Raw genomic sequence first — 23,279 nt, 5'->3', positions numbered from 1 at the left:
CTTCTTGAGGACCTCATAAATGATTGTCAATTTCCTTTTGTCTTAAATGAAGGAGTTGTATTAAAATTATCTCTAACGTTCCTTTTAGCTCTAAAGTTCTGTAATGCTATAATTTTTAATCATTCTTTTGCCCTGACCCTCTCATTATCTGAAGCTGTTACTTTCTTAGTTCACGGAATCCTTCATAGTTGGGGTTATAGCATACTTCTGTAATTCAAGCACAATATTTATAACAGGAATCATTTTGCAGATACAATGTAAAATGTATAAATATGTGATTAGAAGATTGTAGGGTAATGGGGTATAATCTGATGATTTTAATGTATCATATAGCATTTTACAATATTGCTACACAATATAATGTATATTTTATGAGTTCTTGACAGCATTTTAAAAATCTTCTGACACTGCTTTTCAGGTGGTTTAAGATGTTCATTAACTCTTTACTACTTCAGAATAATCTTTACTAAGTGAAACACCTCCCCTCAAATCAGACTATTTTTATCCAAATGATGTGTCTCTGCAGCACGTTAATAGGTGCTCCATATAAAAGGATTTTATAATCAAATAAATGTTGGGAGAGGCTGGGTTAAATACAGTTAAATAGGTTTTCAACTGCAGGACATCTCAGAACCTTTTATGAACTTCGAAAGGAACCCCTTTCCAAACCTTTTTTCACCCAAACACTGTTTAAAATCTCGTGAAGTACTATTCAGTGAAATACAGGTTGGGAAAAGCTGCCCTACCCTTACTTGAGACATACTTTGTGTTCTAATCTAGAAACTAGATTTAGATTATTTAAACTAATAAAGGAGAAAAAGGATAGCTTTTGAAATTTTTTCTCTTTGCATTTCTTTGCCTGAGCTGAAGTAGAAGGAGTCTCATCCTGACCATGTCTCTGGATGCTTCTTCCAAGTGCTGCTCTTTTATTTAATCTGTTGGAACTAAATCTATGACCAGAGGTAGAGATGGGGGGGGGGAAAGAAGAAGGAAGTAAATATGAGAAAATGCTTCCACCGAGTTCCTTTGATATGAAAAGTGATGTTGAAAACTAGGCTAGTATCGTAAGCAAATACTTTTTATTTAAGGAAGCGTTTATGAGTCTTTTCCCCCCTCTTAGAGCATACCTTATTAGCGGAGATGATAATACAACTACTCTAAACATTACTAAGTTGATTTTGAACAATTCATGAACATTCTTTAAACAAAAAAAGCTGGATGTCTGCTAAGGTTTTTTTTTTTCTGTACCTTACTTTTTTTTAACATCTTTATTGGAGTATAATTGCTTTACAATGTTGTGTTAGTTTCTGCTGTATAACAAAGTGAATCAGCTATACATATATATATATCCCCATATCCCCTCCCTCTTGCATCTCCCTCCCACCCTCCCTATCCCAACCCTCCAGGTGGTCACAAAGCACGAGCTGATCTCCCTGTGCTATGCGGCAGCTTCTCACTAGCTGTCTATTTTACATTTGGTAGCATATATATGTCCATGCCACTCTCTCACTTCGTCCCAGTTTACTCTTCCCCCTCCCCGTGTCCTCAAGTCCATTCTCTACGTCTGCGTCTTTATTCCTGTCCTGCCCCTAGGTTCATCAGAATCAATTTTTTTTTTTTGCGGTACGCGGGCCTCTCACTGCTGTGGCCTCTCCCGTTGCGGAGCACAGGCTCTGGACGCACAGGCTCAGCGGCTACGGCTCACGGGCCCAGCCGCTCCGCGGCATGTGGGATCTTCCCAGACCGGGGAACGAACCCGTGTTCCCTGCATCGGCAGGCGGACTCTCAACCACTGCACCAGCAGGGAAGCCCAATTTTTTTTTTTTTTTTTAGATTCCATATATATGTGTTAACGTACGGTATTTGTTTTTCTCCTTTTTTTTTTTTTACATCTTTATTGTAATATAATTGCTTTACAATGGTGTGTTAGTTTCTGCTTTATAACAAAGTGAATCAGCTATACATATACATATATCCCCATATCTCTTCCTTCTTGTGTCTCCCTCCCTTCCACCCTCCCTATCCCACCCCTCTAGGTGGTCACAAAGCACAGAACTGATCTCCCTGTGCTATGTGGCTGCTTCCCACTAGCTATCTATTTTACGTTTGGTAGTATATATATGTCCATGCCACTCTCCCACTTTGTCCCAGCTTACCCTTCCACCTCCCTGTGTCCTCAAGTCCATTCTCTAGTAGGTCTGTGTCTTTACTCCCGTCCTGACCCTAGGTTCTTCATGACTTTTTTTTTTTTTAAGATTCCATATATATGTGTTAGCATACGGTATTTGTTTTACTCTTTCTGACTTACTTCACTCTGTATGACAGACTCTAGGTCCATCCACCTCACTACAAATAATTTCTTTTCTCTTTATGACTGAGTAATATTCCATTGTATATATGTGCCATGTCTTCTTTATCTATTCATCTGTCAATGGACATTTAGGTTGCTTCCATGTCCTGGCTTTTGTAAACAGTGCTGCCATGAACATTGTGGTACATGACTCTTTTTGAATTATGGTTTTCTCAGGGTATATGCCCAGGAGTGGGATTGCTGGGTCATATGGTAGTTCTATTTTTAATTTTCTAAGGAACCTCCATACTGTTCTCCAGAGTGGCTGTATCAATCCACATTCCCACCAACAGTGCAAGAGTGTTCCCTTTTCTCCACACCCTCTCCAGCATTTATTGTGTGTAGATTTTTTGATGATGGCCATTCTGACTGGTGTGAGGTGATATCTCACTGTAGTTTTGATTGCATTTCTCCAATGATTAGTGATGTTAAGCATCCTTTCATGTGTTTGTTGGCAATCTGTATAACTTCTTCGGAGAAATTTCTCCTATAAGTTTTTACAGGTTGTAATTTACTTAAGCTTTACTTTCATGTGCTTCTTCTTTCAGCATTTCCACATGCCCTCCTCCAGACAAGAGAGAGTTAACACCCCACACCTCTTCTGAAATTCCAGAGGCAACTTAACTTACTTTGGAAAGAGAGGATAGTTCTTAAGATTCCCAACATCCAACTGGCTCTGAAGCCATATTTTTCTTCACGATTAGTACTCATTTTTTCCTTTTATCCAACAAACAAGACAAAGAGACAATTTGGAAATGGTCTCTGCCCTCCAGGGGCTTAGAGTCTAAGCAGACAAGCCCAACTTGAGATTAGAGGGTACATAAAAGGGGGTTACCAAGTGGGCTGCTTGAGGGTGGTGAAACTTGGGCTGAATCTTTCAGTGTTTGCTTAGTAGACCAAGTAAAGCAAATGCATGCACGAGAGAGGGCACAGCCTGAGAAATCTCACAGAAACTGTAACATCCTGACACTATTGGGAACAGCAACTTGTTCCCAGGACTGGGGCATAGAGCAAGGCAGAGCTGGTGAGAGAGGCAGGTGGGGTCGCATGATGCAGGGATTCAACTTTATCCTATAAACTACAGGGAGTCATGCAAGAGTGTAAAGGAGGGGAGACAAAATAAGTTTTCCATGCAGTACAATTCATGTAGTACTATGTGGAGAACAGACTTGAGGGTACCACATTGTAGAGAGAGGGAGAGCAAAGGGAGGGCATGAGGATCCAGGAGAGGGATGGCAAGGGCATGAATCACGGAGGCAGCAGTGGGGCTAGAGAGGGGATGGATACAAGAAATATCAAGGAGGTAAGACAGATGGAATGAGTTTTCTGTTTTGATATGTATGTGGAGGGAGGTCTGAGGTTTCCAGCTTCGCTGACTGGGAAGATGGTGGCATCTCTCACCAAGTTAAGGAACCCAGGAGGAACAGCCAGTGTTACAGGGACAGGAGGGAGGGGAAGGATATAAGAAATTAATTTATGTATTTCTGAGTGTAAAGGGCCTGTGAGACATCCAGGTGGAAGTGAAAAGAGAGGAACTGGATATGTGGAACTGAAGCTCAAGAGAGGTCTGGGCTGGAAAAAGTGATTTTAGAATTTTTGTGTAGCTGGGTGGCTGGGTGAGGATTCTATCCTACTGGCAGAATATTCTGACTATAATGTTATAAAGTTAGAAGTAAATAACAAAGAATAATTTCCATATATTTAGACATTTAAATTTTTTTTCAAATATTTCAAAATAATTCATGGGTCAAAGATGGATAACATAGCAGAAATTAGAACTGAAAGGTAATGAAAACACTATGTATCAATAATTATATATCAAAATACAACTATGTATCAAAAATAATGCTAAAGTAATATTTGGAGAGAATTTTATAGTATTAAATGAATATATTAGACAAGAAGAAGCATTTAAAATTACTGAGCTAAGAATCCAAATCAATAAATTAGGAGACAAAAACAAAAACAAGATAAAACAAAAGATTTAACTCAGGGAAAATAGAAGAAAATAAAGGTAAGAGCAAAATTAATGAAGTAAATAACAAAACAAAGAAATAACAAAAGTAATCAAAGAAGTAAAAAGCCAGATTATTAAAAAGACTAATAAAATAAACAAATTTCTTGTATGATGGATAAGAAAAGAATCCTGGCACAAATAAGGTATTAGGAATGGACAAATACCAGGAATGTCCAAAAAGAACACCTATATACAGTGATTTGCAAATAAGAATTTCATATAAATAACATTGAAAGTTAAACAAAATAGATAATTTCCCCCCCAAAAAAATTTATGAAATGGACTAAAAAAAAAAAATCTATAGACCTAGAACAATTACATAATTTGACTAGTTTAAGCACACACATATACACATACACAAATATCATTCCTATATATCACCAACAGTCAATTAGACAAAGTAATTTTTTTCTAGACAAAGTAATTTTTTAAAATACATATTGCAAAAGCAACAAAGCATTTAAGATATCTAGGAATAAATCTAATAAAAGATATACAAGGGAGCGTTATAAAACTCTAATAAATGATATAAAGAAAAACTATACAACATATACCGTGTTCACAAAAAAAAAAAAAAAGACTCCATAGGTAAAGATGATTGTTCTCCCCAATTTATTCTAGAAATTCAATGTATTTCTAATCAAAATCTAAAAGAGTATTTCACATAATTTGGTGATCTTGAAATTCAGGCAGAAGAGTGAAGAACAAAGAATAGCCAAGAAAATTTAAACAATAAAGGTAGAGTCACCCTATAGGAAAGATTATTATAAAACTATAATATTTAATCAGTGCAAGTAAAGACAAATGAAAAGAAAGAAGGCCTAGAAACAGACCCACATAAAAAAGAAAATCCAAAGTGGGACTACAAGTCAATGGGAACAGGATGGATTACTCAATAAATGGGTCTAAGACCATGGGGTATAAAATTAGATTCCTACCTCACCCCGTAGATGGGCTAAAGGCCCATAGATAAAAAATGAGACTAGAACTTTTAGATGCAAACACAGGATACGTTTATGGCATCAGGATAAGGAAAAATTTCTTAAATGAAAAGCCAAACAATGTATAAAGGGAGACACTGTTAGATCTGACTACATTAAAATTAAAAATTTTTATGACTGAAAAATGCCACAAACAATTTGAAAAGATAAGCCACAGAACAGAAAGAGATGTTTGCTTCCCAAAGTATTAATGTTCTGGATATGTACAGAATGTCTACAAATTGTTAAGAAAAATATGAACCACCCAATTTAAAAAAAGACACAGGAGATGAACAGGAAATGCACAAAAGAGAATATTCAAATGTCCAATACACGTAAGAAAATATGCTCAACCTCACCTGAACTAAGGGACATGAACATTTAAAACATCATAATAATAAAATACCATTTCAATCTATCAGATTGGCAAAAGTTAATAAATCTTTTCTTTCTTTTTTGGGGGGGCGGGATTTATTCCATCTTTATTGTGTACATGATAAACATAGGTCATCCTCACGAGGCACTCATCTGCTGTCCTTCTCTGGGTGAACAACCTCTGTAGGAAATTCTAAATTTAGCCCAAGAGATCAGGATCAAGAAGGGAGGAAAAAAAAAAAAAGGCCGAAGCCACGTCACCATCCTGCTATATCTCTATCTTAAAAGCAACACCTGAAGTCACCGAACACTCACCTGCACGTGACAGTCCCATGCAGGAGACATGGGACCCTGCTAGGGAAATCACTTGTTCTGCTAATGAATTTTTTTTCCCCATAAAAGGACACCCGGCTCCCTAATACAGATGTGGAATTACAGAATGTCTCGAGGACTAAGCACAAGTCTGTTGCTTTCCAACAAGGTTATAATCCCATTCCTTGCTTCAGTGCACTGTTTTTCATACACTCAAAAGTTGTTCTAAAACTCCAGAAACGTGAGTACCTTTGTCACATCCTGAGCACTCAAACACCACCCAGTGAGCTTCCTGCCGGCAGACACAGGCCTTGACAAACCAGTCCCTCCCTGGAAGTCCTGAGACTGGGCACTGTCAGAAGGTTGCACGTTCATGCTGAGTTTCTACATGTGATCGAGCGCTTGTGTGAGGAAAGCCCCGCTGGTGTTGATCTCCGTCAAGGTCAGGTTATCCAGCTTGGCGTGTGCCTCCTGCTGTCTCATGAAGCTGTTGGCAGACACCCGGAGCTTGGCTATACGAGTGTCCCGCACGTCCTTGATCAGGCTCCAGATCTCATCTGCTTTCAGGATGTAATGTAGTCCGAAGCGTGATTTAACAGGAGTTTGATGAGCTCCATGTAGTAAGGGCTGGGCATACGGGTAAAAGTTTCTTCATTTCATTCATGATCCCTAATCTTCTCCAACTTTTCCACGTCCATCCACTGGGGCTGGTGGGGCAGGCGCTGAGCAGCCGACACTTCTGTCTCTGTTTCAGGTTGGTCGCCAGCCACAGAGGCACCTGCACTGGTAAGCCGGGGTTGAAAGGCTCCAGGCCACCCTCGATGAGGTGGATCTTGTCCAGACTGAAGTTCAGGATTATGGTGACCAGATCCTATTCGGCCAGAAACTCCACCTCAGCCACGATCATGGCTGCGCCCACGGCCAGCCCGAGACTTGCCAAAAATTAACAAATCTTATCATATCAGGTATGTTGGCATAGATGTGCGGACAAAGAAATTCTTCATGCCGCTTTCTGTAGTATAAATTGGCATAAATATCTTGTAGAACAGTTTGGCAATACCCAGTAAACATGAAGCTGTGACTACCCTGTGAGCAGCAATCTGCTTTTCAGGAATCTCATAGAGAAAACACGAGCTCACGTGGATGTGAAGATGTCTATTATATAAGAACGAATGGAAACAAACTATCAATTGGGTAAATGGAAAGTAGTTTATTCAAACACTTGAACACAAAGAGCTGCTAAAATAAATGATTTACATCTACATATTTCAACATGGATAAATCTCAAGTATATAATTTTGAGTTAAAAAAAAAAGCAAGTTGTAGGAAATGTGTTCAATATGACGCCATTTATTTAAAACTTAAAAAACCCATAGGACAACACTCTATGTTGTCTTTCTGATATATACAGATGTAGAAAGTACACCACGTCGGGGAATAATACTGGCTACAGCAGGTGCTGGCAGGAACCCACCCATATTCCCTCCAAGCTCATTATTCCTGAGCCCTCCAGCTTCTTAGTGCAAACACCCTCCACTCTACCTGAAGGCTGGAGGAGAATGCTCAGCCCCTCGTGGGGCAGGCCTGAATGCCAAGGAGTCTACAACCAACGACAAAGGGAGTTGATGGTTAAACACCCCAGCTGCCTTAGCCCTCAGATGGAAAAACTCTAGGGCTTGTCTACACAGGCCCCCAAAGTCCCTTATGGGATTGAGCCCCAGTTGCCCACAAGGATAACCTGCTTATCAGCACACTGCATTAACTTCTTTTCCTTCCCGGTATCACTTTCCCACCCCACTATTCTCAAATAAACTACTTGCACTCAAATCCTTGCCTCTGGATCTGCTTCTAGAGGATCTCATACTAAGATGTTACCACCGTCAGGAGATGGGCTACCTCTGCAAAAGGAAGAAGGCGGAGGAGATTGGGGGTACATTTTCATTGTATTCATCATGCTTTACTTATTTTAAAAACCTGAAGCAAATATTAGCAAAATGGTAGCAAAAATTAGCAAAAGGGTAGTGGATTCATATGTCTTATTTTATTTTGTATATTTTCTGGGTTTTAAAATGTTTCATATTTAAGAATTAAAAAATTATAATAAAGTAAATGCTTACTAAATCTGTGATAAGCAGTTAGAACACTAGTTCTGTATTTAATTAGACCCTGCCAGGGCCATCTCTAAGGTGTTTGAGGTCTCAGGCAACTATTTTTCATTTTGATTTTAAAATGTATATAAAATTCATGGGCCTTCCAAAATACACAAGCAGCTCATGGAGCTCAATATCAAAAAAACAAACGACCCAATCCAAAAATGGACAGAAGACCTAAACAGACATTTCTCCAAAGAAGATATACAGATAGCCAACAAACACATGTGAGGATGCTCAGCATCACTAATCATTAGAGAAATGCAAATCAAAACTACAATGAGGTAGCACCTCACACTGGTCAGAATGGCCATCATCAAAAATCTACAAACAATAAATGCTGGAGAGGGTGTGGAGAAAAGGGAACCCTCTTGTACTCTTGGTGGGAATGTAAATTAATACAGCCACTATGGAGAACAGTCTGGAGGTTCCTTAAAAAACTAAAAATAAAACTACCATATGACACAGCAATCTCACTCCTGGGCATATACCCTGAAAAAACCATCATTCAAAAAGAGACATGGGCTTCCCTGGTGGCGCAGTGGTTAAGAATACGCCTGCCAATGCAGGGGACACAGGCTCGAGCCCTGGTCCAGGAAGATCCCACATGCCACAGAGCAACTAAGCCCATGCGCCACAACTACTGAGCCTGCACTGTAGAGCCCACGAGCCACAACTACTGAGCCGTGTGCCACAATTACTGAAGCCTGCTTGCCTAGAGCCCGTTCTCTGCAACAAGAGAAGCCACTGCAATAAGAAGCCCACACACTGCAACGAAGAGTAGCCCCTGCTCGCCACAACTAGAGAAAGCCTGCGTGCAGCAACGAAGACCCAATGCAGCCAAAAATAAATAAATAAATTGATTAAAAAACAAACAAAAAAAAGAGACATGTACCACAATGTTCATTGTAGCACTATTTACAATAGCCAGGACAGGGAAGCAACCTAAGTGTCCATCGACAGATGAATGGATGAAGAAGATGTAGCACATATATACAATGGAAAATTACTCAGCCATAAAAAGAAACAAAACTGAGTTATTTGTAGTGAGGTGGATGGACCTAGAGTCTGTCATACAGAGTGAAGTAAGTCAGTAAGTCAGAAAGAGAAAAACAAATACCATATACTAACACATATATATGGAATCTAAAAAAAAAATGATTCTGAAGAACCTAGGGGCAGGACAGGAATAAAGACGCAGACATCGAGGATGGACTTGAGGATGAGGGGAGAGGGAAGGGTAGGCCGGGATGAAGTGAGAGAGTGGCATGGACATATATACACTACCAAATGTAAAACAGATAGCTAGTGGGAAGCAGCTGCATAGCTCAGGGAGATCAGCTCAGCCCTTTGTGTCCACCTAGAGGGGTGGGATAGGGAGGGTGGGAGGGAGATGCAAGAGGGAGGGGATATGGGGATATATGTATACGTATAGCTGATTCACTGTTATACAGCAGAAACTAACACAACATTGTAAAGCAATTATACTCCAATAAAGATGTTAGAAAAGAAAAAAATTCGGGCTTCCCTGGTGGCACAGTGGTTGAGAGTCCACCTGCCGATGCAGGGGACATGGGTTCGTGCCCCGGTCCGGGAAGCTCCCACATGCTACAGAGCAGCTGGGCCCATGAGCCATGGCCGCTGAGCCTGTGCGTCCAGAGCCTGTGCTCCACAACGGGAGAGGTCACAACAATGAGAGGCTCACGTACCGCAAAACAAAAAAACAGAAAAAAAATTCATGGGCCCATGTGAAGCAAAGTGATTTATCAATGACAATTTAGAATAATAGGTAGAGAGGAGCTATTTTTGTATTTGTTATTGTCCATCAGGGCATGGGAAGATTTGATTCATCATAGTGTCAGGCACCATCTATTCCTATCAGATACAGACACCATCTCTTTGTGTTCTTTATTATTAATTGCACTGGACCTAGATAATTTTGTGTCTCCCATGCATGAAGAAAGGTAGCAATGATGGTATTATAATGCATGGCTCTTCAGACCTGCTTGTGGTTCGCAGTTCCCTAATGCCATTTATTTAAGTCTGGTTACAGCATCACTCAGGAACCCATTAGTTCAAGGAATGTCCATCCCCTGTCCAGCATGGCTCAAGATGGATCAGGGAAAGCATGGCATTGCCACACCCACCCAAGGCAAGAGACACAGGTTGGAAGGGCCCCTGGTATAGGCTCAAAAACTCTTGGAGAAAAAGTGAGTCTCCTTGAGGATGGCCTGACACGTGGTACAGAGCCCGTGGAAGATACGGGGTATCCCCCCTGGGGTCCATCAGTGGGGTCACATGGACTAAAGGATGCCTGCCACCACCCCTGCCGCCTTCAGGTGCATGGGCCAGAGGTAGTACCATGGTTGGAGCCAAGTCACACAGCTCAAGTCCAGAGGGTCAGCAGTGGACTACTTACAGTAATCCAGCACCCAGAACTCATCCTCCTTCAGTGACCCAAACAAGCCCCAATTCAGCACCATTCTGGCAGCCAGTCTCACAGGATCCAATGAAAGAAATGCTGCACTACCAGCAGGAGGAAACTGCTACCAGGACGCCCTCGTGGAGCCAGAGCTGAGCCACAGGACCCACAGACACAAGGCCCGGAGCTCCTCGAGGCAACAGCAAGGGTAGAGGGTCAGAGAGAAACAGAAGCCCCCCAGGGTCCTGGTCCTGGCTCACGGCAGCACTGCCAGCCCACTGGCCTCAGACACCACAGGGGGACTGTGAAATTGTTGAGGAAGTCACCTAAAACCCAAGGCCCCCTAAGTGTGGGGTGCGGGGCAGAGGGCCACTTGGCCCTGTCTAAGGGTAGAACAGTAACTCACCTCACAGATCTCTACCTGTTTCATATGTATCCATTTGGTATTCACCCTTGATCGGGAATTCTTTAAAGAGAAGGATTACATCACAAACGTCTTCTGTGTCGGTCACAGACCCCAGCCCCATGGTAGATTCATACCTGATGCCCAGTGGGTAACTGCAGACCCAGGGACTGGCTGAATTGTTTCCCTGGAAGCAGAGTCAGAGAAATGCTGGCTTAGGGGGGGTGACATTTGCGGAAACACCACACAAGAAGCTGATGTTGAATCATTAAATTTCCCCTTTGCGTGAACCTTCTGGTCTGGTGTGCAATCATCAAACAGCCTCTTGTATGACAACTAGGACTCCTGCTGTTCCATCCATATGCTTCTACACTAACATTCTGAAATATCCTTTTAGCAATGCCAAAGAATATGGATGTTATCTTGTAGCCTAGAATCTTTTTAATACTCTGAAAAATCGTTTTCTGTGTCTCTGTCCTAATAATATATCTCATCATCTTTTTGCGACGAGTGTATGTTTCTGTGTGTGTGTGTGTGTGTGTGTGTATATGTGTGTATTTCTTACACTGGCTTTCACGGGAAAACACTGAAACAATTAATTACTCTACCCAGGCTTCTACTTCTCTTTCTCTCTCCTGCTCTCAATCTTCTGGCCAATTTAGCCTTTCCCTCCTGTTTTGCCATTTCACAGTGAAACGGCAGTGTTTCCACTTTTGAGTGTCATTTCATTACATTTCTAAAGCAACAATCCTGCATCCCCAAATTAACTCTTGTCTGGCGGGAAGTGTAAATGGCTTACGAACGCATAATGGACTTTGTCAAAAAAAAAAAATCCTCACTGTAATGTATATTTCCTCCTTGCTGTGCTTCGGGCCATCAATTAATGTCAAAAGCCTGACAATCCCCTGAACACATCCCTTTGACTACTGATACGGGTGTGACATTTCCTGCCATGTGAGCAATGTTTTCTACACGTGGCTCACTCCTCTTGCCCTCGATTTCCATGACACGCTTGTACTTGTTCCCTATTCCCTTCTCCTTCTGGGGGCAAAGAGTGTAACAGAAGTAGGTTCTTCATGGACTATAAACCCCATGGTATTTCTTTCTCTTTTTCTTTCTTTCTTTCTCTCTCTCTCCTTTTCCATAAGAAACTTACTCAAACTTGAAAAATTGTAAAACATTACTATATCAACCCTTTCTCCTACATTCTCCTAGTTATTCAGTGGTTAGGTTCTAAAGAAAGTCTTCACCCACTAAGCTTCCAAAAATGACAAGTTCAGAATAAGAGGCCAAGATTTTCTTAGTTTTTGAGAAAAAATAGACTATATGTAACAAAAAGGACTTCCATTTTCAAAGGATATACATGGAATACTCTCCAAGAACAGAAACTGAGACTAAGCGGACCCACCCTGAATCAGTTAGACAAGGGAGGGTTGACCCCTAGGAAAATAAGCCTGATTCACTTTCCTGTATGCATAGACAGAAATTGTGCCCGGGTGGAAACAGAGAGAGGAGTTCAGAGATGAGTTATAGGGAAATCTTATAATCTGGGTTCACAGGGGACCACAGGCAGCGTTTCTTGTTCTAAAGGCCCTACTGGCTGCTGGCATTCTGGAAAACCCTTAGAGAGAGCCCCCTGTGTGCGGGCACTCGAGTACTCTGCCCTCATGCCCGCATCCTCTCTTATTCTTCCTAGTTGGAATGTCAGTGGTAACTTCAGTCACAAAAGCATAACTGATGCCCAGTGGGAAAATCTAACATACACTTTTAGAACATAGAATTGTTTGCTCACTGCGCAGCCCTACACATCTTCAGATGGATAGAAAACACAAACCAGTCAGAAAGAAACCAAAGGGACACGCCACTACAAATAAATGGGGAGATTTTTCTTGCATCCCCACAGAGTTTGTGTGAGAAAAAAAAAATTGCTTGTTTATAGAAATTTGACCTTAAAACTTCAAAACAAAGAAAGATGCAATTTGAAAGAAATGCCTTTTTCTTAGATTTTTAAAAAAATAATTATTAGCTTTTCTTTTTAAAAAAATTTATTTATTTTATTTATTATTTTTGTTTATTTATTTATTAGTTTTGGCTGTGTTGGGTCTTGGTTGCTGTGCGCAGGCTTTCTCTAGTTGCCGCGAGCAGGGGCTACTCTTTGTTGTGGTGCACGGGCCTCTCTCTGCGGTGGCCTCCTCCGTTGCAGAGCACGGGCTCTAGAGTGTGCAGGCTTCAGTAGATGTGGCACGTGGTCTCAGTAGTTGGGGCTCGCGGGCTCTAGAGCACAGGCTCAGCAGTTGTGGCACACGGGCCTAGCTCCACAGCATGTGGGATCTTCCCGGACTGGGGCTCAAACTCGTGTCCCCTGCATTGGCAGGCGGATTCTTAACCACTGTGCCACCAGGGAAGCCCTTTTTCTTAGATTTTTTTTAATGTCAGTTTTGTAAATGGGTCAAGCCAAAGTGAGCTAAGAGATCAGTAAAATGACTTTTTTTTTCCTCCTAAGAATCAGCTTAGTCCCACTATTCTTTATCATGCTAGGGTCTTACCCTAGATAAAAATATAGTTGCTCTTAAGATAAACTTGGGGGAGAGGGAGGATGGGTACCTAGAAGGATTATGGTGTTAAAACTTCAAAGCCTTTTGCTATCAAGCACAAATTCTAATTATCATTTAAAGGATACTCTGGAAAAACCTTCCAAAACCAAATCAGGAGAGACATCCAAGGCAGCAAAAGACATCCCCGTTGGCAGTCCAAAAAGGATTAGAAGCAAACCCAAGAAAAATCTACATGATGACAAATTGCTCCAGTGTCTTCACCTTTAAGCCCCAGTTAAACGCTCCTAACTATGAATTAGCAATTTTGTAAGACAGAAACATTTTCTGAGCTCTAATAAAACATTTCTTCCCTGCTTTCTCTAAATTAACAAATCTAAGAAGAGGCCTCAGAAGTTTTATCAGGGTAGCATTTCTACAAATATAACCCCGGCAACAGCCCCTGGGGTCCCAGGTCAGACGATGCCAAATATTATCCTCGAACACTTTTCTTCTTTGATATTCCACAGCACTCAGCTACCTGGAGTGCATCTACATAAATCAGCGGAGAGAAAAAGAATTCTAATAACAGTAAGAACTGCATCCTATTCGGTGATTGAAAACTGCAACTGTGTTTTCCAATCTGTTTGCAATGACAGAGTGTCATGATGTGGAATGAAAACCCGTGGATTATAGTCCCGGTGCCCATATGCTTATGAGGCCCTGTTTGCATCAAACATAAAGATGACCTGATTTCTAACCTGCCTTGTGAGCTGAAAGACACGATGCATTTATTCAAGGAGAGTTCTGTAGAGGTGAAACAGGTGATCCACGGAGACTCTACCATAACTTTTCCCCAACTGCCATTCATTAAACATGTTCCATCTCATGAACCGTGAATCATTTCATTTTTAAGTACTCTTTTATTTCCTTTAAATTTATTTAAAACTTTATTAGATTCAACTGGCACCGTCCTGACAGACAGCCTGCATTCATTTTAAAACTTCCCAGCGGAGAAGCATAAAACATTTAAAATCTATATTTGATCTGACAACAGCAGCACAGTGTTTGAATTAGAAACAGATTAGACATAATTGAAGATAAAGAGGATGCAAGCACCACTCCCATTTTGGTGAAGTGGGCTTTAAATTATCAGATTCATCCAGAATATATTACCGAGAAACATTGAATTGTTATCTGTAGACAGCCTTTTCTAAGAGTTTACAATTTCTCAGTTCAGTGAAGCTTACCACCAGCTTGTTATCAGAAAAAAAAACAAAAAATCATTCGGTTCAGAGCACATAACTGATCTCACCTCAAAAAGTACACATTTCCTTCTGATAACAGACACTTCATTGGACGGCCAAGGGGGTACTTCACGCACAATCTTTTCAGGTCCTTCCACTTCCTAGGTAATTCCTGAGAAGGCTACAAATAGGCATTGTTTACCAACAGGGCTCCCTGCCAAGCCTGCCTCCATCTTTAATTAAACATCCCACAGGACACACACCCTCACTCACACCCGCATGGCCACGCACGTGCATGTGCACGTGCGTGTGCGTGCCACGTGTGTGTGTGTGTGCATGCACGTGCAAGAGTGTGTACACACACGCACGATCTTGGCTTTGCCAGAGTCCTTCCACCATTCTCATTAGTAATGGAGCTGCACTTCTTCCCGGTGTCTCGTCGTCGTCGCAGAAAGACTTCAGAAAGGAGTCAGGGAGGTCAGGAAAGTAAGTAAAGGGAGGCTTTATGTAAGTGATAGTACCCTCCCAAGGTGAGAGCAGGCAGTTTCAGGTGAGTAGCTGCCCTGAGTTTCTTTGGCAAACCGGTTATGTGGGGCGTACAAATGAAGGGGAGGAATATTCACTGGGGAGGGAGGGGTTTGGGGTTCGTATCCCCTGATTTTCATCCCAGCACCACCTTCCCCAGGGGAGAAGGATTCTTGTCCTCATTTAGCTTTGATCGGAAGTGTCATGGCATAGGTGCCTGATGGGTACTTCTTATCTGCAAGGCTAATTTTATCGTAATGAGAGAATACCGAGCAAAAGGTTACATTCGGACACTGGAGATTCCCGCCTTTTCCCACCTTTCTTTGTGTGTCTCCAGGACACTTATCACCGCAAAATGTGTGGTTTTCTATCAGTCTGGAGGTTCCTGCTTTTCTTTGTCTGCCCATGGACCCATGCTGTTTACAAGATGTGTGGTTTCCTGCCACCTGGTCCGTACCTCCCTTTCTCTGTTCATATCTAGCTACCTGCCTGCTGTAACACACTCATTATACAAAGAAAATTTGCTACATTTAACTAATGAAAGTTAAATAAGTTAAGTCTGGATACAATAGCTTGCTATGTTTGCAGGGGGTGGTTTGTTTTCACAAACAAAATCAGACTTTGGAACGTAAGTCAGACTAACAAAACCAGAAGAATAATTCCAGTAAGATGAGAATAACAGTGTGAATCTGTCTAGGCTACTTTCTTCTCATTCAATATATTTTTACTAATTTTCAATGTAAGACATATAAATACTCCTATAAAGCATCAAATCTCAAGTTTTTTAAAGACAAAAATAAGGAAAGAGGAAAGGAGAAGAAATGCTGAATTATTTTGGAAAAATTGAGGGTCCAGCTAGATTGTGAAAAGCTCAGAACCCTTTCAGTTAAGCCAAACCTTGAACTTTAATTTTCAATTAGAAAACAATGGTTTTTGAAAAAAATCTTGAAACTTGAAAAACTTTGAAGTACATTGTGACTTCCAAGTAATTTAAATTAGATTATCAAGATTTAAATCAGGGAGAATCTTCAAGATGTAAGGGTTAGTCTGTGTATGTGCAGGAGGTATAGGTATGTGTGCGTGAGAGTGTGTGTGTGTTTGTGTGTGTCCACGTGTGCATGCTACTAAGAAAGCTGGTTAGGCTGAAAGTCAGAAAGTACTTTTTAACTGCATAATTCCTAGAAGGCAGCCTTCTAAGATAGGAAAGAACAGAGATTTGGGAGTCGGACAGACCCGTATTTAAATAATAATGCTTGGTGACTGACCACAGGCAAATTACTGGACCTGATTCTTCCTCAAGTGAGGAAAATACCTCCTTCCAGGCTGCCAAGGTTTAAATGAGGCCACATCTGTTAAAAAGCTTCATACTGTGCAAGCTCTAATTTAGAACCTAAAACCTTATGTCCTATTCACAGAATGTTAAAAACTGGGGTTGTGTTCCTCAAATGTATTTTGAATGATAAAAATACCCAAGTGATGATGAAACAAAAAACGCATTTTACCATACACGTTTACCCAACACAAATGATTTTAAAAACATGTATTTAAAATGTAAATACAGAGCTATCAGAGCTCTTCCTTTTCAGAGAGTTTGCCCGATGAGCTGAACCAGGGGAACTTTCTACAATACAGTGAGTTTGGAAAGTAGACACCTTCCATCCCAGGTAAATCTTGTTGCTGTTAAAGGATACTTTGATGGCTCTGATGATTCTGGAATTGTATTTAAATTAGGGTCATTTGTCTGAAATTTTTTCTTAACCTAGCCTATATGCCTGACTGATTATAAAAGTCTTTGGTAAATGATGGTAAATACTGGGAGAACAATGTCCTTGACAAATTCATATTCTTCGAAGATTTCTCACTCTTTTATTTCAAAAAGTTCTCACTGCTATACCACTGAGTCTAATCATTTCCCTTCTCCAGAATGCTGAGGTTCTACCAAGTTGTTTTCCTTGAAGAACCAAAGTATCCTTTGTTCTCCCTGACAGCATATTCCTTTGATGTCTCTGGGAGTCTGTTCCTCAGCATGGAAAATAATAATAATAATAATAATAATAATAATAATAATAATAATAATGCTCTTGCCAAATCTGATACTTAGTTTTAGACACAGAAATTTGCTGCATCCAATCATGCATCCATGCAAGCAAGTCTTTCCACCTCAGAAGCCATTCCATCACATTTTCTTATCACTGCAGATTGCATCCACCTAAGCGCTCTTAGCTTCCTTCAACCGTTTTCCCTGCCCTTTAAAATTGAGCTCTCAGGCAAATGCAGCAATTTGAAACTGCAGGCTAGCCCACCCACTTTCATAGCTAACTCATGTTGCCTCAAATATCATGCTTTATTTCCATAGGGATGTGTTTTCTTAATGTTTTTATTTTCTCTTTTTTGTACCGTATTTCCTCTTCTTAAGTCTGTCAAAGAGTAAAAATCATTTCAAAATTTGAAGCAACTTTGCAAGAAAGAGAGAAATCCTGTGATACAGATTCACTCCGAGGGCAGTCGCAGAATCATTTCCAACTAGGATGCACCCTCTGAGTTTTTATTAGAGTCAAAGTAGCCCTGATTATGACATGAGACTGGATCACAGTCACAAATCAGGTGGCCATAATCTGAGCGCAGCTGGGAGCTTTAATTTCTCTTAAGGTAGTATTTTGCTGTTTTGTGGGTGACAAGCAAATTTTGCATTCAAGAGAAGAAAATGGGATTTGTTTTTTAGAGAAGACCCTCCATTTAGTTGGGAGTGACCACTCTGATGAGCCCTTTTAGTCATGTAAATATAATGTGAACACTTACCCAGTGTTCTCGGGAAGACCCTGAGGTAGAGAAGTGACCCAGAGGCCAGGGCTTCAGCATGAGAGGTTGAGTATCCTGTTTATAACGTCAGTTGGGCTTCTTAGCAGCAGTGTTCTCTGTGGAGTCTCAGTAGACTATCCCCCATACCCAGATTTAGACCACCTACAGCCTGGGAGATCTTGTGTCTTGTTGGATTCCAGGCATTATCTTGTGGGAGGCTGGGACCTGAGGCTGAACTCTCAGGGATTTGCAGATCATATCTCCTCCTCTCCTGACTCTGGTGACACAGTGAAGACCCTGGATTATAGCCTTGGTAACCAGCCCAGCCTGGATGGGAAGTGTCCCCAACAGGGTATTACCCACAGCTGAATGAGTCCATCATCATAGGGAGATGCATGATGAACTCTCACTGGGGCCATGGAAAGTCCTTCTGGAGGAAAGGGATCTGCCCACTGTCAATCACCCAGAAGCAGGAAATGAGTGGGCATGCACTGGAGGATGGCAGGACAGGTTCTCTCTGAAACTGGGAGTTGATTGGACTCCAGGTCGGAACGCCTGGGAATTCCCATTGTGGAGGCTGAGCTGCCCCCACCACTGGGATGCCTCTGGGGATTAGGAAGGAAGCTATTTGGCTTGTGGGCTTTAAGAGCGGCCCCTGCTGATGCGGTGAACCACTCTGTGTTCACAAGCCTGACCAAGTTACTCAGAGGAGAAGTAAGGAGGGCAATGGTCCCTCCCCAAGGCTAGAATAGGCATGCGCTGGAGGTGGGCTGGGAAAAGGCAGGTGAGCTCATCAAAGTGGCCATCTCTTGGGAATCATCAGTAGTATGGGCAGATTCTGGCATCAAGACAAGAAGGCTGAACAGAAAGAAAAACTAGAGGGACTTGTTCTCAGGAACACTTGCATCTGGTTGTCAGGAGCCCAGATTCCTGAGCAGCTCACAGTGATAACTGAGAAGATACTTTGAGGGGCCTTCATTTCTGGAAAGAAGGCCAATGGGAGCCCATGCTGTAATAATCTGGGTAGAAAAGGATGGGTTATTTCATTTTGTCACAAAATGGTCAAGCAGTAGACAGATGGGCTGAGTTTTAACAATTACTATGGGGTCTATTTGTGACATGAAAGGTACTAAAATCAGATCACCTGTAAAAGACAGATAAGAAATACATATTCCTTTTTCCTTTTCTCCAAATTCAGATAGATCTCCTTTTCTGAGATTTAAGAGTAGAACCAAAAGGTCTCTACCCAAAGGAATATGATAGTATGTCAAGACAAAGAATTAATAATGGCCTAGTGCATGTAGTAGAAAATTTATGACATATCATTATTGGCACTTTTTTTTTTTTTTTTTTTTGCGGTAAGCTGGCCTCCCACCGCTGTGGCCCCTCCCGCTGCGGAGCACAGGCTCTGGACGCACAGGTCCAGCGGCCATGGCTCACGGGCCCAGCCGCTCCGCGGCACGTATGGGATCCTCCCGGACCGGGGCAGGAACCTGCCTCCCCTGCGTCAGCAGGCGGACTCTCCACCACTGCGCCACCAGGGAAGCCCTCTTTATTGGCACTTCTAATCCCTGGAAGTACAGTGCTCTTACCCTGAGTGTAGCCACTCACAAATAAAGGCGTGCTGTGGGTCACAGTACGCTGTCCTTTCACAGATCCTGTTTTTCACAGTCGAAAGCCAGATTCACCAAATATTTTTTGTACCAATACCTTTCATCAGTGAAGAAGAGCTAAGTGTAATACTTAGCTTTGAGAATGGAAGTATAAATAGAATGTTCAGCCACAAAAGATATACACCTTCCCAAAGACAGGGATATAAGGGAGATACACTTCTAATATCCTCCCTTCTCCATGACTCAGTGAGTCTATTGCTGATTCTACAGCATCTCTGCTTAATTCTGATTTTTCACAGCTAATACAAAGTCAGGTGTGAGTCAGTGGCAGCCAGAAACAGGATTTGCTAGAAATGAGGCCTCAGATCTAGAAGCACAGCTCTATCTAGCTCCCCTTACATTCTCTGTTTCAATAAAATTTTGTATGATTCTCAAGCTCTATAGTATTTACCCCTACATCACAGTTAGATTCATTTAAAGTGAGATATGGTTTTCAACTTGAGTCATCTTTAGGCCATTTGTGGACGAGCTTTGCATAATTCAGGGGGAAAAATGTTCAACATATTGAACAAGTTTGATAAAAAGACACATAGCTTGATTCAATTTTTATTTATTGTTTTTACAGCTTTATTGAGGTATAATTGTCATACGATAAACCGCACCTATTTAAAATGTGCAATTTAATAAATTTTAATTGATGTATATACCCATGAAACCATCACCACAATCAAGATAATAAACATGTCTATCACCCTCCCAGATTACCTCATGCCCCTTTGCTTGACTCAATTTTTAACCAAGGAGAATATACCCACAAGGTCTTTCCTATACTCCCTGCCTCAGAAAGTCAAATTGCCAAGAAATCGATTTCTGAGCCTTATTTGGCTTTTATTTGGACACGTTGAATAAATACATGCAATCTGTTGACAATGCATTCGTGAGAGTACAAGAAATCTGTCTTTAAATTGCATCTTCAAAGAAGACATTTCCATAGTAAACTCTATTTGTCCCAGGAAGTATTAGACTACTTGAAAGATGGAAATTGAAAAGTAAGCAATCATACTTTGAAAGGTCCCTGGTTTTCATCTCTTACAGGTCTGCAAATTTCTCAGAAGCTAAACTTGAGAAAACAACAGATTTCTGACATGGGCATTACAGCTTCTGCCCTGCCTCAGACTCAGTGATGGAGGTGAAACCCCAACCTTGAGTTTTATGTTGGGGAAACCACATTTCCAACTGGCTTCTAGTTAAATGTTATTTAAGAATTGTTTGATAAAAAATGTTACTGTTCCAGATAAAATAATGTCAATAGCAATGTTGATAATATGATAAAATGATATCTTCCTTCTATGGCCTCTGCCTCAGTTGGAATCCAATTTTCCTGGCTCTGCTGCTACTAACTATGAGTGCCCCTAGGTAAGACATTTAACATCTCCAAGACTCAGCTTCCTCGTCTATAAAATGGGATTCATGATAAGATAGGGTTTCCTTGAGGATGAGCTAATATAATAGATAATTAATGTCAACTATTATTGTATATGTATTGCTTTTGCTAACTGTGCTATAGGTTAGAAATGAAAGATAAAAGCCTCAAATTTCAGGGTTGCTGACATTCTGGAGCAAGTATTTACTACCCATCAATCTTTAGTGGAGCCGGCTATCTTCTGGTGGTACCTGGACACCTGCCTATGGCCAAGAGGTAACTTGCTCTCTGGATCATTTTGGTTTAGGGAGAGAAGGAGGGGACACTCACTGCCAGGGATGAAAGTTCCTCCCCAAACTCAGCTTCCTGAGGATGGAAGTAGCCCCACCTTTCCCTGGAAGACCTCGATATTACAGTACAGTACTCATGTTCTCTTGCAAGGCCCCAAGGAAGCAGTTCTCTAAGTTTGACGTGGTCCCATGGGGGTCCAGCCTGTCCTTTGTCAACAGCCCTGAAAAAAACAGAGAGTTCCAGTTGGAACAGCTCTCTTGAAATGTTGTTTCACATTGTAAATTATAATCATTAAAAAGTGTCCATCTTAGTTCTGGAGCTTATCCTAAGGAAATCCTCCAAAATGAGAAACAATTAAAAAAAAAAAACCACATACATAGGCTATACCTCCAAAAACAAACGGAAAGTATACCCAACACAGAGGCTAAAAGTGAAAAATTCAAAAACATAATGCAATATCTAAAATTCTGGCACATCCATGGGCTAGGATGTAATGCAGGAATTAAAAATTATGTAGAAATGGAAAATGTTTCTGCTGTAATATTAAGTTTAAAAACATTTGATTTATTGCGCAAAAAATCTAACTTCATAAAAGTATATATAATATGAGCAAATGAAAGCAGTTTTATGCTAATAGAGTAGGTGATATTTTTCTCTTATTTTCCAGACTTCCTATAAGGTTTTCTTATTGCATTTTTTTACCTGTATAAAAGGGTAGCTTCCCAGATAGCTTCAAAAGAAATTGTGACGTCCAGGATCTTTTCTACAGTAAAGAAAGTTGTATGCAAGTACTTACATGATGTGTGAGTGTTATCGTTTTGTGGACTTTTTTGCTTCATCATGGGTGGATAGGGGGGCTGTCATGCCAGAGTTTGCCTGGTAACCAAAAAGAATCCCTCAGGGGAAGCATCTCAGTTGTAAGAGATTTGTAACTGTAAATATGGCAGTTAAAAGGTAACCAGAGGGCTTCCCTGGTGGCGCAGTGGTTGAGAGTCCGCCTGCCGATGCAGGGGACACGGGTTCGTGCCCCGGTCTGGGAGGATCCTACATGCCGTGGAGCGGCTGGGCCCGTGGGCCATGGCCGCTGAGCCTGCGCGTCCGGAGCCTGTGCTCCGCAGCAGGAGAGGCCACATCAGTGAGAGGCCCGCGTATCACAAAAAAAAAAAAGAAAAGAAAAGAAAAAGGTAACCAGGAAAAGGGGAGCCTGGCAGATCTGGCTCCAGGCAAAAACAGAGGTAGTTTTGTATGGTGTAGAGAAAAAATGGCTGTGGGGTATTACAGATCTGTGTTCAACTCTGTGACCTTGGGACAACCAATTCTACTGCAATTCAAGTTACTTAACTTATCTGAACCTCAACTTCTTCATCTGTGAGATGTTAGTAATTATGATTATCCTCCCCCAGAAAGCTCTAGTGAGAACTTTAGTTTGGTTTACTGTACTAGTTTCTGGGGATAAAATAATGAATAAGATACCAGCCTTGCTCTCAAGGAACAGACATGGGAAGAGGATTCTAAGTAGAGGGTGAGGCATAAGTAGAGACGAGAAGAGTGATATCCCCGTGCTGTGGACAATTACTAGCACGTCAGTATCATACGGTACTGCAGAGCTGGAAAACTATAGAGGTAGGGAGGAAACAGACTGATATGTCCCATACCATTAAACTTTACCCTGAATGTAACAGAGAACCACTAAAGGATTTTGTGCAGGAGAGTTGGAACCTTTTTTTTTCATTGATGTAAACAGTCCTATGAAGGATAAGGTTCAAGGCACAGAAATCAAGTGAGAGGCCATTGGGTGGTCCAGTGAGAGATGACGACCGAATGCGTCCCATCTCCTCCCT

General features: G+C 41.3%; 1 pseudogene; it reads right to left on the bottom strand.

The window, feature by feature from the left end:
* Positions 1–1,004: 1,004 nt before the first annotated feature.
* Positions 1,005–6,941, bottom strand: LOC111172874 (DNA replication complex GINS protein PSF2 pseudogene; annotated as a pseudogene).
* Between the last annotated feature and the right edge of the window lie 16,338 nt (positions 6,942–23,279).

This window comes from Delphinapterus leucas, chromosome 8, assembly GCF_059928025.1.
Source record: "Delphinapterus leucas isolate spDelLeu-1000000601 "Yukka" chromosome 8, BTC_Dleu_Yukka2, whole genome shotgun sequence".
Lineage (NCBI taxonomy): Eukaryota > Metazoa > Chordata > Mammalia > Artiodactyla > Monodontidae > Delphinapterus > Delphinapterus leucas.
The sequence above is the reverse complement of the archived record's forward strand: the minus strand, read 5'-3'. Positions and strand labels throughout refer to the sequence as shown.